This window comes from Sciurus vulgaris (genome assembly GCF_902686455.1).
Source record: "Sciurus vulgaris genome assembly, chromosome: 12".
NCBI lineage: Eukaryota > Metazoa > Chordata > Mammalia > Rodentia > Sciuridae > Sciurus > Sciurus vulgaris.
In genome coordinates this window covers 36,043,232-36,056,785 of record NC_136473.1, presented here as the reverse complement: position 1 = coordinate 36,056,785, position 13,554 = coordinate 36,043,232, and positions in this window count along the sequence as shown.

The window sequence follows — 13,554 nt, the reverse complement described above, 5'->3', positions numbered from 1 at the left end:
ACTCACATAAAAAGCTGTTTTGGGTCCTTAATACTTTTACAGTTTTAATTCTTAATGAATTATAGTTAGATAAAATAGTGGTGTTCATTCTGACATATTCATAAATGCACACAAAGTAATTTCCTCCATGTCAATTCCCAATTTTCTCCCCCACTCCTTTCCATGACCCGCTTCCTCTACTTTGTTGGTCTTCTTTCTACTTATTTACTACATTTACAGTTACATATGTAATGGTGCATTAGTCACATATAAAATCATAAAGCTTCGTAATACATTCAAACATGCTCATGGCATAATATGGTCAACTCGATCCCCCATGCAATGACATGGATGTGAGGTGTCCCCCAAAAGCTCATGTGTGAGACAATGCAAGAAGGTTCAGAGGAGGAATTATTGGGTTGTCACCTAATTAGTGAATGAATCCCCCTGATGGGATTAACTGAGTGGAAACTGGAGGCAGGTGGGGTGTGGCTGGTGGGAGTGATTCATTAGGGGTGTGACTACGGAATATATAATTTGTATCTGGAGAGTGCAGTCAGTCTCTCTCTCTGTGTGTCTGTCTCTTTGTTTCCTGATGATGCCAGCTGCTTCCCTCTGTCATGGTGTTCCGCCATGATGTTCAGCCTCATCTGGAGTCCTGAGGAATGGAGCCAGCTCTCTATGGATTGAGACCATTGTAACCATGGGTCCTCAAATAAACTCTTCCTCCTCTACAATTGTGCTGATTAGATCCTTTTAGTCACAGCAGTGAAATGTTCCTCCCCTTTTCCTCCCCATCTCCCTCACCCTAGGTTCCTGCTTCAGTTTTACTGATCTTCCTTGTTTTCACAAGATCCCTCCTTTTTAATTCCTTTTTTCTCTCTAGCTTCCACATATGAGAGAAAATGTTTGACCCATGTCTTTCTGAGTTTGACTTATTTCACTCATCATGATGTTATTTGGCATCACCTATTTAATAGTAAATGACATCATACCATTCTTCTTTATGACTGAGAAGAACTCCCTTGCATATACAGACCACATTTTCTCTATCCATTTGTCTATTGATGGGCACCTGGTCTGTTTACTAATTTGGCTATTGTGAATTGTGCTGCTACAAACATTGATGTGGCTGCATCCCTAAAATATGCTGATTTTAGATCTTTTGGCTAAATACCCAGGGGTGGGATACATGAGTCATATGGTGGTACCTACCATTCCTAGTCTTGAGGAACGTCCACACTGCTTTCCAAACTGGTTGTGGTGATTTTCAGTCCCACCAACAATGTATGAGTGTACTTTCCCCCACATCGTGGCCAGCAATTATAATTGACATGAAATTATAATTATAATTGAAATTACATTATAGTTTTGATTTGCATCTCACTGATTGCTAAGGGTGTTGAATATTTTTTCAGATATTTGTTAGCCTAATATTTCTTCTTTTGGGAAGTGTCTCTTGAGATCTTTCACCATTTTGTTGAGTGGGTTATTAGTTCTTTTGATGTTAAATTTGTTTGTTTGAAACACATTCGGTTATTAATCCCCTGTGGGACAAATAGCTGGCAAAGATTTTTTTCCCATTCTGTAGGCTCTCTCTTCTAAATATTATTTCCTTCACTTTGCAGAAGCTTTGTAATTTAATACTATCTCATTTATTGATACTGGATTTTATTTCCTGAGCTTTAGGAGCCTAAGGAAGCCAGTGCCTGTACCTGTGCATTGGAGCATTGTCCCCTCTTCCTTCTAATAATTTCACTGTTTCCAGTCCAATTCCAAGGTCTCTGATGTACTTTGAGTTGATTTTTCTGCAGGGTGAGAGCCAGTGGTCTAGATTCATTCTTCTACATATGGATTTCCAGTTTTCCCAGAACCATGTGTTTCAAAGACTGTCTTTTCTCCAACTTAACAATGTGAAGGATTAGGTTACTATAAATATGTGGAGTTTGCTCTGTGTCTTTCAGCCTAATGTGTTGATTTTCAAGATTTGAGGTCAATAACATGCTGTTTTGTGACTGTAGCTCTGTGGTATAATTTGAGATAAGGTAGTATGGTTGCCTCTGGTCTCACTCTTGTTGCTGATAATTGATTTTGCTATTCTGCGTTTCTCAACCTTCCTTATAAATTTTACAATTATTTTTCTGTGAAGAAGGTCATTGGTTTCTAATGGGGACTGCATTGAACTCTAGATTGCTTTGATAATCTGCTTTGATAATCTAGTCATTTTGATGACATCAATTCTGCCTATCCATGAATATGGCAGAGCTTTCCATCTCCTAAGATCTTTAATTTTTTGCTTCAGTGTTTTATAATGTTAATTATAGAAGTCTTTCACCTCCTTACTTAGATTTATTATTATTTGAGGTTATTGTGATGGGATGATATTCTTGATTCCTTTCTCAGTGTATTCATTATTGGAATATAGAAGAGCTATTAATTTTCACATATTGATCTTGTATCCTGAAAACTTCACTGAATTTGTGTATTAGCTATATAAGTCTTAAGTGTGTAAAAAAGGTTTATGAGCCACTGGCCTCACCACATCACTTACTGGTCTATCACACGGTGCCTATGTCACTTTTAGCATGCCCTTCTCCTCAGCTTCAGGCCAGGTCCCTTGTTCCTCTCAAAACAGCAATGTGTTCTGAAAAGCATGCCATGACTTCCCCAAGAGATTTGAGTTTGCCCTCTCTTGTATTATCATGTTGGTTGCTGCAAATTTCTCTTTTGACGTGTGTAATGCAGCACTTGTAATTTTCTGTATCTACTTCTGTCATGATGAGGGCAGGAACTCTTCTCACTCACCACCACCTGTCACAGAGGGCTATGCCTGGCTTATGTTTGGTGCTCACAGAATGTGTGTTGAAGGAATAAATGGACAGCTGATCCCATGACAGTTGTCTTTTCCAGGGATGGACCAGACTACCCTGCTGGTTCTTCATCTGAGTGGATGTGTCTGTTTCTTCCTCTATATGGGAACAAATGTGCTGAGAATATTTAACTTAACTAAGCAACTATTTTCCAAAGATTGGCTACACAGCAGGCACTGTGCTAGGTACTACAGGGAGAAGGAGGCAACAAGATGGCCTTGTAGGAAATAACTAGTCATCTTCCTGTTTTCCCCTAGTCTGCCCTCCATAGTCAAGGGCATTCAGGGTCAGTTCAATAGAATATCCAGCTGCTTTCCAAATTTAACCCTTATCCTAGGGCGTAAGTAAGCCAAAGAGCAATTGTCTAGTTAATACAAAAAGAGAGACAGCTGCCCAGGAAATAAAATGCAGACATTAAATCTACACAGGCTGGTGGCCAGATGTGTCCAGACCCAACACTGACACCAGAAGTCCTCTGTAATAATTATGCACACAGGACCTAATTGTTTCTCTTCCTTTTAGCACTTTCTTGCTGTCCCTAGAGTAAAAGGAAGAAGAGAGAAGAAGAGACAGGAAGGCTGCTAGAATGTCAGAGAATTACAATTGTGAGGTGCTTAGCCAGCAAAAGACAGGCAGGTGCTAGTGAGCTTAAAAAGGCAATTGAGCCTCTTCTCCATATATTTCTACTAAAACTACCAACTTCATTTTTCCACTGACCCAGTGTTCAAAATTCTTTTTGACCCAAGTTGTCAGAATATGCACTGTCCAACATGGTAGCCACCCCCTGCAAGTGGTTCTTGGGTGATTGAAATGTGGCTAAAGAAACATGTTAAAAGGAGTACTTTTGGTAATAGTATTGAGTTTGATGAAATATATTATTGAAATAAATATAAAACCATTTCTTTTAACTTGGCTACTAGAAAATTATAAATTGCATTGGTGACTAATGCTGTCTTCTTCTTGGAGAGCACAGATCTAGATCCCCTTGCTTTGCCCTCTGAAGCTCAGTTAGTAGCAACCTGCTTGAGTGATCCCTCTGCCCTGCTCAGTCTCTCCCTTAACCAGAGCCGCTTGTGTGCTCCAAGCCAGTGGTGTCTGCTGGTCTTTGCAGAGTGTGGTAATCCCCATAAGGTCCCTCAGAGCCTGCCTGTCCCACTCCTGATAGTGTTGGCCAGAGCTCCCCACATGAAGGGCAATTGCCCAGCAATCTCAGGCTGGCCATCAGGCAAGAGCTGAGGACAAAGGGTGTGTTGATGAAATGTTCCACACTTTACAAAAGTCAATCCCAATCCAGTCTGTCTCCCCTCCTCCATGCCCTGCCCCTCACAGATCTCCACTCCCTGCCAGTGCCTCCCAAGGAGGAGCCCTCCTCTCTAGGCCTGCCACGCTTCCTGCAGGCCAGAGCTCTCATGGCAGACAAGGGGCAATGGCTGGCATAGAGCATCCCTCTGCCCCTAAAGAACACCCTCTGGAGAGCTGCTGACACTGGCATTCACCCACAGCGGCTGGCCCAGTGTGGCTGGCTTGGGATAAAGTCCAGTGGGGTGAAGACACGTCCTGTGCCTTATTTGTCAAAGGTCATCTTTCTAGAGAAAAGGAGGATAGGATGTCACAGGATTTCCTCCTTGTTTCCTGTCTCTCCATCTTGAGGATAGCTTCTGCTCCCCTCTGTTTCCTCAGCCTGTCAACCCAGGGATCCTGTGCAGTGGTGGCCCTGGGACTCCTAGCACTGGTGCTATTCACCCAGCTCCAGTGCCAGCACCGGGTCACGACCTCACAGGTGCCTGGCCATTGCCACCACATTCCAGGCAGCTGTCAAGTCTGCATTTCTGCTTCTTGTACCCTCTATCAAAAGTTGTGTTTACCCACATGCTATAGGCAGTGACCCCAGGAAGAAGGTGTGGCCTAAAGTGCAGAGTCCTAACCAGGGGTGTCTGAGTCCACTCTCTTGCTCTTCTGTCTGGTTTCCTAGCTTGAGATCCTGAGAGGAAAAGGGCCAAAGCCATGTAGGTTGTTCAATATCTGACTCTGGGTCTCGTGGGACAGGTGTGACAGTTGGCTGACTCCAGAGGCCTGCCTTGTAGGGATATATTAGGTCTCTGTGACTCACCAGCTCGACTTTGTCTTGCATTTCCTTGTCTTTTCAGTGGGGAGTTTCTCACACTCTTGTTCCATGAATTCACTGTAAAAATTAATAGCAATCCTCGTCTGCCCAAAGCCACCCAGCAGAGGACAGAAGCCCTGTCTGATCTGCACTCCAGGGTGGAGCCTGCCTGGGAAGATGGTTGGGAAGGTATATGGCTTGAGTGACAGCTGAGTCCCCTAGGCAAAGAGCCCATTTGTTAGGGAGGGAGAGGCCCTGCCCAGCAAGCCAGTCCTAGTCACATGACCTCAGCCTTCCCCCTCCCAGTCCTTCCTCATGCCCCAGGGTTCTGGCCTCAGGGGCTGTGTCCCCTGTACAGCTTATTTAGCTCAAGTCCTGATCACCTCCCCTTTCTGAGTAGTCCCCTGCCCTGAATTCTTGGCATTCCCATCTTTCAGAGCCCAGGTTGTGTATCACCTCCACAAGTCACTGCCGGCCCTCCATCCAGAGCCTCTTTGGAACCTGCACATGCCTCTCTGAAAAGCCAGTTCTGTCCTGAAGTCTGTTATACATAACTAGAATAACACTCTGTGAGGTTGATGACTTCCAGAAACTGGGGTGGCAGGAAACGACACCTCTAAGACATCATTTTACCCAACTGCAGAGCTGAACAAGGTCAGAAGAAAGAATCAGTGTACAGACACATCTTGGTCAGTCACAGGATGAAGGAGAGCTTTCTCCCAGATTGGGAAGGAACTGTGGCCCCACAAGGAGGAGAGGGGGTGAGAAGCCTGGGAAGCCTTCCAGAAGACCCTGGAGAAGCCTTGAAGTTGTGCCCACGTGGGTGGTGAAGGAGGACACTGCATGTGAAGACCTCAGTGGTGACTGTGACTGACTCCACATAGCACCCTCTGACCCCTTCCCCACCCCCAGCCACCCCACCACCACCCAGCCTGGCCTGGAGGGAAAGGGCACACACTCTCCAAAGCTGAGTTGTCACATTCATTATCCCCCACACCCAGTGATGGCAAAGACAGCCCCCAAGAGTATGTCCTGAATGTTGGATGGATGAATGAGTAAGTGTGGATTCAACACAGGACTGCTCAGTGTTTTATGTTATGCCTAATAGCTATTCAATTACTGGAGTTTTAGGGGAAATAAATAGTGTCATTTGCCCAAGTTGGAGCTAACTGGCAAATATTACAAGGGAATTGGCCAAACTGAGATTGTTTCTTTAAAAATCAGATTTGTTGATGAATGTACAAGATGCAGCTTGGCTCTGTAGGTCAGTTGGGATCCCTAATGCAGTCTCTCAAAGGGAACGCTCCCATAAGCTGCACTTCTGCCTCAGGGGCCTTCCATGCATGAACCATGGGCACCCAAGGGGTGCAGTCCAGGCCGAGTGACCTGAAGACCCCACAGGCCCTACCAGCACTTTTTCCTCTTCCCATGGGGTGAGTAAATGGAACCGCCAGCGCCCTCTCCTTCAGGAGGAATCTGGTGAACTTCCAGGTGGGCTGCTATTGACAGATACACAGAGAAGTTCACTGAGATGGGGCAAAAAAACCAACTGCCTCGTTGGCCTTTCTTTTAGGGACAGGGGACCCAGCATGAAGTGCAAGCCTTTCCGATCATCTGTACACTCTAAAGTCCCCTCCAGCCTCCTGGCCTGCTTGACTCCCCTTGCCTGGAACACATCAACTGGTCTTTCACTCTATACTGAGGAGCATGAGGGCCCATGTGAGTACAGAAAGCTCCTGTGGGCTAGGCATGCACAAGAGGAGAGAGATAATATTGTGAAAACAAAAGAAGAAAAAGAATAAGATGTCCAACAGCTACTTTTCTGCTCTCTACAAATGTGACGGCCTGATGGATCTGGCTCCATTAGAATGTTCTAGGCCAGACTATGAGGGAAATGACTAAACAGACTCCACTTTGCTCTGAGACTCCACGTTATGTAGGAAATAATCTTCTCCCATGGGAACACCCTGCCTCTGTACCCACCATCACTTACTTAGTGTGACATGTTTAACAATACAGAATGATAATTCCTATGAAAAGAAAAATTGCTCTCTTTTGATTCCTATTGCTCCTGAACAATGTACCATGTGAACAGTGATTGTGTAGATGTCAGTAACCTCTCTTTAGTTTGTACCTAGGTAAGGGTCATTTTGACCCACTTCCCCCTCTGTTGATGATCTCATGATGTTAGTTTGTATTTTCGAATCATAGCAACAGACACTTATGATTGATGTGACTTTTGGTATAAGAACCCCTACAACCCCATGGTCAGGGCTGTTCTCCCAATAGCCATTTTTGAGGGCATTGTGTGAGACAGTCAGCAGGCCGGCTTAATAAAGACTCTCAAATTTGGACTTCTCAGTGGTGATCGGTCTGTTCTTAAGTTGTGCACCATAACATTTGGAGGCTCCACCGAGATCCTCACTGCCTGGTGGGTAACCACCACTCACCACTGAGGTGGACACTCCTGCGGAGGGGAGAGACCACAACATTGCTCCTAGGGGAAGGCCTCTGAGAAACGTTCCTTAGATCCAGGCTGCACGGTCTGTGGAGCCCGGGCCCAGGACTGACTAAATTCTCTGAGAGAGTCACCTGTTTTTGCAACCCTGGAGGGCCAGTAAGTCTGTTTCTGGTGAATCCATATCTGGGGACTCTGAGGAAGGCTGGACACAGCATTACGTGCTGAGTCTGGAACTGGCAAGACATTGTCCAGGCCATCAGCTCAGGAATCAGGAATGACCACTTGTTATTGTCTTTGGTGTCTTACCTGTTCTGTGTTTGTCTTTTTCTGTTTTTTGTTGCTTTGAGTGTGGTTGTGGGTCAGTCTCCCTCATGTTCTTCATATACACCCTTCAATGCATGTTAACTAATTCTCAGGAATTCCAGAAGAGAGCCAGTGACTACGGAACCTGCTGTGATACCTTTTCTCTCTCTAAATTCTGTGAGAGAGAATGACCAACTTTCGAGGTCAGATGGCCTCCTCAGGGGACCACCAAATTGTCTTTGGGCAGCCTGAACAAACTGATCAAATGTTTTATAATCAAATTTGGAAAAAATTGGTTAAAAAGTTTTTTTAACCATGTTCATTAAAGCTTACGTTAAAATGTAAACTGCCAATAGAAACTTACAACTATTGGAATTGGTCCACCACAGTGCCAGGCTAACCTTTTGATGGCTGCTAGCCAAGAGACCAGAAAATGCAGTTTAGAACAAGACCCAACCTGATGGGTCTCTCCCAAGGAGACCAATGGAAGCAGCTCCTTTGCTGTTTCTTCCGGAAACTCCTTCAGGGAGGGATAGGTCATAACCTTTGTCTATATTCTCTTAATTTATTTTCATCTCTCATGAGAAGGACCACATCTGGATGGAGGCCAAAAAGACTTTTAAAATTCTATCTTTTTGAGTTCATGATTTTGATCTGGTGCACCTAGGTTAATTTTTGATCAGACTTATTTTATCCAACTATGAGGTTTTCTTAATGCTCTTTCATTCAGAGGACAATTCACAGGGATTAGCTCTCAATCTAATTCATTTTAAAAAATAAGCTATAAGGCCTTTGTCCATCTATTTATTTTATGTATATGTACACTGGTGTATTGTCATGTACACATATATTTGGTACCAAAATTGACATGTGAGCTCATAAATTAAAATTTAAAACATGGATCCCAATGCCGTTGATTCACATGATTTAAAAGCTTTTAAATTGGGTAAACAAAAACATGGCTTTCGAGTTACTAATATAGTTTTGTTTCTAGGTGGTCAAAAATAATAAAATGTTAATTTTATAAAATGTCTAATATCCACTTGTTTCTAGATTTTTCTTCAACAGGGAAGAAATGACTGATATGGCCCAATCCACTTCTCTGATATCTTGGTTTTTTAATGATAACTAAATTAGATTTAACATATATGGGACTGATCATGGATGTGTTTGTTAGACACATCTGATTGTTTTAGAAAGTTAAAATGCTAACTGTTAAATATAACATCAAGTACTCTTAACTCCTTAAATTCCACACGGTAACATACTTAAAACATTTCTGGAGTTTTCATAAATTGGTAAATAAGAAGAGGCTTTAAATTTACTTTATGTTATCACTGAACACATGGTTACTAAAAGTCTTAACAGGTATTATTGTATTTAAAGTGTCCAAAAGGTTCAAATGTATTTAAGTAGAATTCTATAAGTAATAAAGTATTTCAACAGACTAAAATGGAGTAATTTATCTAAATTCAGAAATTTATAAGGGCTGATTCAGAATATAAATTTTAAAAAGGGGATCAACACATTAAATATTACAAGGTTTTAGATGTAACAATATATTTAGTAAAAAATGTTCCTAGGTAAAAATATCTTTATGTGATAAAATAAAGCCATAATGCAGCTAAGTAAACAATAGGGCCTAATTAAGAGGTTAAAAAGTGTAAATTAAGGATAAATTTTAAGAGGTTTATATGTATGTATAAGTAACACAACAGTTAAAACTATTCAAGATTTTTTCTTAAGGTCAAATATTAATGTACTGATATAAACCAAAGTTCAGTCTATACGCTAAAATGACCAATAATTCTTAAAACATTAATTTACTCTTAACATTGTATCTGTTACATTTCATTCTCTAGAGCAACCAGTCTTAAAAATTAGGGGTTTGTGAAATTCTGGTTAAACAGCAACCACTATTTTAGAGTATTGTTCTACCTTACAAATTGTAAATTTTCTTTAAAAGTTAAACATGCTTAATTAAAAAACCCCAATGCAATTATGATTCTATTACTCTTCTTTATATATCAAATGTGTTCATATCTTCCAGGCATACAAGTGTTTAAAATGTTTAAAAGAACATTTTATCAAGCTGGTGTTCTCCAACCCAAAGTTGTAATAGTAATTTTAAACTTATAGAAATTTTATTGGGGACTTATTTATACCATTTAATGTTCTGTAACTGGACCGGAACGTTATGTTACTTGTACACTGGGATAAAAAATATACATGTATTTCTAAAAATAATAAGAGTCTGATCTGTTTAAAAGTGAATATCATGAAACAGGAAAACATTTTGTTACTTTACTACACAAAAGGAAAGTTAAAAACTCAATTTTCTTTGATTCATGTTTTAGGTGTAATATCATATTATGTCAATTAACATTGATATAGCCTAAGAAAACAATATATGTAAACTTTATTAAATGATATTTAATAAAGATAAAGATCAACTTCAGAACTAGACCACTTTACCTAAGATTTATGAAGAGCCCTGCCTTACCTGAGATAAGGCTTGCCTCCCACCTTACTACATGTTACAGTGGCTCCAAAAGTAAGCCAGACTGCAACTCACTGATATTTGAAAGACTGAGTTTTTTGTTGTAAAATTACTGTGATCTCAAACGGGATATATAATATATAGCTCAGCCAAAATTTAAGACAGTTATTACACAACTAAATATGTATTTACTGTTGTTAATTCCATTTTCTATTTTCCTTGTAAACTATATAACTGTTGCCTAATTAATGTTCTGCAGAGGAACTACTTCAAGAATGATCTAAATTAATTTGAGATAATAAGCCATCACATAGAGGACAGATAATATAGACCCCGATTATGCAAAGAGTAGGTAAATAACTGTACATTCACAGGCATTAAAGTTAAAGCCCAGTTTTCTTACTATATGACCGGTCAAACTGACTTGCTGTATGCTTAAGATCAAGACTTAAAGATTGAGATTAAAATAAAGGCCACGATAATCAATATTTGGCTCTTCCTTCAGAGTCAGCCTGAACCCAGAGAACAAGAGAACTTCTCTAAGGAGTTTTACAACTCTGGGTCACATAACCTTGCAATCAGGGAGATTGATGAAACCACTAGAGGATAAAAAAGTCAATCAGTGAATCTGCTGCAGAGGAGGGTCCTTGGAAAAGGGAGACATCCCTAATGCTTCCAAAGGAAGCCACCTCATTAAGGAGACCCTACCTAGTGAATGGCACTAAAGGAGCTAAAACACTGCTCTCAAGTTCCCCATGAGTGACTCCTGTGTGAACTCAGCTGACTCTTAACAGTAGATGGGACCAAGGTCAATTTGACCAGCTTGGTATTATAAACACATAGCAAAACAGTTAAAACTGAAACACAGTCATTCCTGGACATTTTAAAAACTAAACAATAGTTACTTTAATGTAATTTGAGATGTACACTTGTGTTAGCCCCCCCAAAATAAGTAAAACTGAAGGTGACAAAAAAGAGTCTTAGACAAAAATGCCTAAAAATGCCTAACTATCAAAAGAAAGTGTCAAAGTTATAAGTTTTAATCAGTTTAAGGCCTACAGATCTTTCTAACCGACGATAAAGGTAGACTTAATCAATGTTTGCTAGTACGATTCTCTAGCCCTAAGTAACAAAAATAAAGGGATCTCTACTAAAGAAAGAGATCATGCCAATAAAAAGATATTTTACAAAAATCAGATGACATTAAGTAATTTAACTTAATGTTAAATTAAGTAATTTAACTTAATGTTCTGTTTACATTCCTGGTAACTCCGACAATGATTAAGATTTACATTTCAGGCCTTGTCCTCTCCAGCCTTGTTAGATTTTGTTAGGCCTTTTTATGTGATCAGCATCTCAGCTCTTCCACCTCCTAGTAAGAGATTATTGATTCCCATCATCTTCATGATATGCATTGACATGTTCCAGATGCTATTTATTTTGTACTCACGGTTTTTTGTTTCCTTCATAAAATAAGACTTTTACCCCTAGAAAGATTCAATTTCTAAAAAGGAACTTTTTACTGCTTGCCCCACCCCACATTGCCCCCTTTCAGCTGGAAGCAGCAAGAGTGGTCATTGCCCTTTTTCCTTACAGCAGTAAAAAGTCCCTAAAATTATAGGGGTAATAATCACAATTTTAAAAGACAGTCAATATAGATAGGTAAATTGGGTTAAATCACAAAAATAAGGGCCAGTTTGGGTGCAGAAAGTTGGAGACAAATGATTTCTGAGAGATTAAAATGTTAATGCTTCCAGAGCCCTTCCTCCACCCTTACCAAGAACCTGCTCCTGTTCTAACCTGTTGTTATGTCTCACTAATAGGTGCAACTTATGAGAGAACCAGGCCCAAGAGACCACTGATTTTGAACACCCATTTCAGTCTGAAGACTATGTCAATGTCAAACAATTCCAAGAAGGACTAACACCCTGCTGAAATGGGGAAGGAATCTTACAACATGGACTCATCACATCTGAGTGAAGACAACAGAAAAGTAGACAGCACTCAAGAGACTCCAACCACCATCTAAAGGTAAGACTGAAAAAATGTTGATCATTTTTTTTTTCTCTTGCTTGGACTATGTCAGGAATAACTCCATGCTTAGCCCTTCAACTTTTCGAGATTACCAAATGGGATGAATTCTGTGTTCACATCTTTCCCAAGGTGTACAATTATGATGGGGAGGGGGAAAGGGAACATATGGGACTCATGCATTGATCTAAATGAGTGGCCCCTGTCTAGTTCCCCTCCTAGTGGAAATAAATATAGCAGGCTCCACAGCTATAAGGACCACTACACTCATTACAGGAAACCAAAATTTCTAAACCTTGAGACAAATAGATCTGAACAAAAGTAAATTAAAAAAAAAAAAAACCTGTAAGCCACATAAACATTCCCTTGATTCACCTGCTGAAGTAGTTTACAAAACAAAAGAGGGTTAAATTTGATGTTTTTAAAATAAAAAATTATATATGGCCTTAGGGGAGACCTATTGTTTCTATACTAACCACTCAGATGTCATTCATTATAGTTTATCTTTGATTTAAAAAAAAAAAAAAGGCTCAAAAAAGTGAAAAAAGCTAACAACCTGCAAAAAATTTGGTACAAAAATCTGTTCTCTTGGTCTCCCTCGTTAACTACTCTGATAACCACAATGATGAGACCTCTCATCCTAGTTATGTTGGGACTTTTAATCAGGCCATGCATGATAAACTGTTCAACTAAATAAGTTAAAGACAGATTGCAGTCTGTTAAGCTGAGGGTGTTGCACACTCACTATAATCACCTACGCACTACTAATAAATCAATGATTTGATTATGTACAAAAAACCAATGGGGAATGTGATGGGCTGACAGATCTGACTCCAGTAGAATGTTATAGACCAGACTAAGGGAAATGACTAATCAGAACCCATTTTGCTCTGAGACTCCATGTTATGTAGTAAATAAGCTTCTCCCATGGGAACACCTTGCCTCTGTACCCATCCTCAGTTACTTAGTGTGACATGTTTAGCCATAGAAATTGCTCTCTTTTGTTTCCTATTGCTCCTACACAATGTACCATGTAAACAGTAACTGTGTAGCTGTTAGTAATCATTCTTTAGTTTGTACCTAGGTAAGGGTCGTTTTGACCCACTTCCCTCTCTGTTGATGATCTCATGATGTTAGTTTGTAATTTCCAATCATAACAATAGACACTTATGATTGATGGGATTTTTGGAATAAGAACCCCTACAGCCCCATGGTCGGGGCTGTTCTCCTGATAGCCATTTTTTGGGGCATTGTGTGAGACAGTCAGCCAGCTGGCTTAATAAAGACTCTCAAATTTGGACTTCTC